The sequence below is a fragment of the Amblyomma maculatum genome, chromosome 9, assembly GCF_055883805.1.
Source record: "Amblyomma maculatum isolate TAMU_Amacu chromosome 9, ASM5588380v1, whole genome shotgun sequence".
Classification (NCBI taxonomy): Eukaryota; Metazoa; Arthropoda; class Arachnida; order Ixodida; family Ixodidae; genus Amblyomma; species Amblyomma maculatum.
Window position 1 is genome coordinate 30,263,227 of NC_139352.1, and position 3,854 is coordinate 30,267,080.

The 3,854-nt window shown below is 51.8% G+C and overlaps 1 pseudogene across 1 annotated transcript; it reads left to right on the forward strand.

The window, feature by feature from the left end:
• The first annotated feature begins 756 nt into the window (after positions 1-756).
• LOC146178735 (uncharacterized) lies at positions 757-3,094 on the forward strand (annotated as a pseudogene). The gene is made up of 2 exons (XR_014700881.1): positions 757-1,987; positions 2,851-3,094. The product of XR_014700881.1 is annotated as an uncharacterized LOC146178735 (transcript).
• Positions 3,095-3,854: the final 760 nt, after the last annotated feature.

Sequence of the window (3,854 nt, forward strand, 5' to 3'; positions counted from 1 at the left end):
CGTCAATGTACGTTGTTTACTCTGCAGTGACACAGGCGCAGTACACACGCGGCGTGTGCGAAGTTTGGCTTGTTATGTTATTTTCTTCCTCCTCCGAAGAGCGGCTGCCCGCGGTGGCAAAAGAGGTCCGGTACAGCACGTGAAGACGCGTGCTTCTGGGGGAATCAAGAAGACGCTTGCTCGAAGGGAAGGGAGGGCATCTAGGAGTCGACTGAGAAAATTTTAAAACGGGGCTCACTTGAGCTGTTCCCGGCTTTCAATTCGATATAATTTTCTCATTAAAAAGGTAATTCATTATGACTAAATTATAACCTAATCATCAAGCGGTATCACGCACATAATGTCCGCCCCACTGTAAGATCGGTTTGCGCATACTGCACGGACAGTTTTCAAAACAATGTCTGTAGACGCGAAAACAAAAAAAAAAACGCCCTGTATACACTCTTAAAAATACAAAAACTACACGAGCTAGCATGGGTTCCTGCGAGCAGAAGAGACGCGGTCCGAAAGTTATGTACAAAGCCAGGCGCGTAGTATGTTATTACTAATTGATTGCGGCGCGTCGCGCACTCCAGAAAATTTGCGCAAATAGCTGCCGAGCATTTGGTCGTGCTACATCGGCATGACGTCACTCCAGCGTACGGCAACAGTTATCGCTGCTGTCCTACTCCTCCTCCTCCCTCTCACATCCCTTTCCTAATCAACGCCTATATTATTACGCAGCAAAGCAATAAACACTGTCTTGGCCCAGCCACCGCTGCGTACGGTGCAGATGCTTCAGTGGCGACGAGGATGGGATGACATCGGGCCGGCCTCTTAGTATGCCGCAGCATTCGCCACCATGGGAGGATATGCCAGCTCGCCGCAGTTTGACGAAATGAGCGATAAGTGGCCTGTTTACCAAGTGCGACTGGAGGCTTTCTTTGAAGGCAATGGCGTCACAGATGACATGAAGAAACGGGCCTTGTTGGTTGCAGCGCTGACGACTTACACCGTGGATATACTTAGTGATCTATGCGCACCAGACAAGGTGAACGAACTTTCGCACGCCCAAGTGGTAGCTTTGTTGCAGAAGTACTTTTTGCCACAACTAAACAAAATAGCGCACTCTTACAAATTCTTTACTTGCGACCATCTGTCAGGCGAACCTGTCAAAGATCATAGTTGCCATTCGTCAAATAGCGGACACATGCAATTTTGGCATTACGTTAAATCGAATGCTGCAAGGTCGTATCGTTTGTGGGCTGCAACGCGCAGGAGTGCGTCGACAGTTGCTTGCGAAGCGTCAGCTGACGAGGGGTGAAGCAGAGGAAATTGTGCTATCAGCCGAAATGGCAGAAGCGAGCGCGCAGCAGATAAGCAGCCACGCCGTGGAAGGAAGGGTGCATGCGATGGGAGGACAGTCGTATCGGCCAAGAATCCGGCCACGCATTATTTCGTGCAACCGCTGCAAAGCAAAAGGACACGAGTCAGATAATTGCTGGTTCCGTTCAGCAATATGCTTCAAGTGCCAACAGCGGGGCCATATTGCCCGAGCCTGTTTTCGTCAAGAGAGAGAGTGCACTGAAAGACCACTGGGGCCATCGCGTCAGGTAAATGACATCATCTCGGGAGGAGAACACATCGTTGGGCACGGACGGTATATTTGCGTAGGCCTCGCGCAACCCATTGTACGCACATTGAATTGTGGGGGCGTTCCAGTGGAAATGCAGGTCGATACGGGGTCACCAGTGTCGGTCATCACATGGCCCACCTATGAGCAAAACAAGACTGTGTCCCGAGCTGCGTGATTCGCCATTGAGACTGACTTGCTTCCTGGGTAGGCTTCCCGTTCGGGGATGACTGAAGCTGAAAGTTTCACGAGGAAACTGGTCGTTGGACGGATCCCTGACGGTCCTCGGTTGCTTCGGCCCCAACCTGTGCGGAGGCGACCTGATCCCGGCATTCAACATGCTGGAGGCGCTAGTAATGAACGTCAACACAACAGGTGAGAGCAAGCCTTTCGTCAGGACGGACGATGCTAACGTGCACCGTTTGGTATCAGAATTCTCTGACGTGTTCGCGCCAGGCCTAGGTCTCCTCAAGGGTCCGCCAATACCTTTTGAGATGCGAGACTACGTGGTACCGAAATTGTAAAAAGCATGCGAAGTTCCGTACACCTTTCGTCTTAGGGTAGATGCTGAAATTGAGCGCCTTGTGGCCGCGGAAATTATTGTTCATGTGCCTCATTCGTCATGGGCTGCACCGTAGGCGACGGTATTACAGCGGAACGGCAACACTCGCCTCTGCGGTGATTTTAAACTCACACTGTCACACTGAGCAATATCCGTTGCCCAGGGTAGAAGACATTCTGGCAAAGTTGAATGGTGGTGAGGCTTTCAGCACGATTGATTTGCGGGATGCTTACAAGCAGCTACCGTTAGACAAGGAAGCCATTCTACATACGACTATAAACACGCATAAAAGACTTTAGCTTCACTCGCTTGCCATTTGGAGTAGCTTCTGCGCAAGCAGTGTTCCAACACCGCATGGAGGCCGTATTACAAGGACTTCGTGGGGTTCAGGTCTACCTAGACGACGTCATCATCGCAGAGAAACACGATGACTGCTCCACACTGAACAAAGTTTTGCAGCGGTTTTGGGAAAACGGCGTGCGGTTGAATGCGGACAAGTGCAAGTTCTGTCATGCACAGGTGGCTTTCCTGGGGCATCGAATTAGTGCTCAGGGACGGCAACCAAAGTCAGAAAATGTGGAGGCCATTCTTTGGATGCAGGTGCCGCGGAACCTCGCAGAATTAATGTCGTTTCTAGGCATGGTAACATACTACTACACGTTTCTTCCCAATGCAGCTACAGCCATGATTCCATTGTACCAACTGCTCCGCAAGGACGCCAAGTGGGAGTGGGGCCCCAATTAACAAGGGGCATTCAGCAAGGTGAATGACCTCCCCAAGTCCGCCGATTTCCTGGCGCATTTTGACCCAAGTAAGCCCCTTGTCCTGGAATGCGATGCCTCTTCTGGGTGCGCCGCGCGCTACGAGTTCATCCTGACTAACTCTCCCCTCCCTACCCTTTTCAAAGAACTAGTTGTGAACAAAAGGCATGATGATGGTGGTAAAAACTTTATTTAGTGAAGGCCAAAAAAATAAATAAAGTTATGTTGCCGCCGTTCCGTGGGTGGCCTTCCGGCTGCTGGTCGTGGCCTCCAGACCACACCTGGCGGTGACTTCCGCTGCCCAGGTCGTAAGCCTCTGTTGAATATGCGACTCCGAGCTGGCCAAAGCAGCCTCCCACAGCTGCGAGCTATTTATTTTCTAGGAGATGGGTGGAAAGTGCGCCGGACAAGAGTAGAGAATGTGAGCATAGTCTGCTCGGGGAGAGCTGCAAAGCGTGCATTTGGGCGAGCAGGCACCGGGTTGAATAAGGGCAAGGCGCGGAGGGGGGAGGCAAATGTTGGTCTGTAAATGGCGCCACGTATTCTGTTCGATTTTAGATAGGGAGTTGTGAGGGGGAGGGATAAGCGGGAATCGCGGTAGTGGAGGGTAATAGTCATAGAAGGTGGGGAGGGAGTCACGCGTTTCCATCCCGGATTGGAGGGGGCCAGCTCTGTCGGTCACCTCGCGAGCAATGGAATTTGCCGCCTCATTTCCAGGGTGCCCTGCATGAGCGGGAACCCAGAAGAGTTGGATAGGACAAGAAAGGGGAGGAGTGCTTAAGAATGTTGAGCGCAGAGGAAGAGATTCTACCCTTTGCAATGTTGCGGACTGCGGCCTTAGACTCGCTGAATATGAAAAGGGGCGGTGTGTTGGCAATGGCGAGGGTGATGGCTGCTTCCTCTGCGGCAGTGGAAGTGA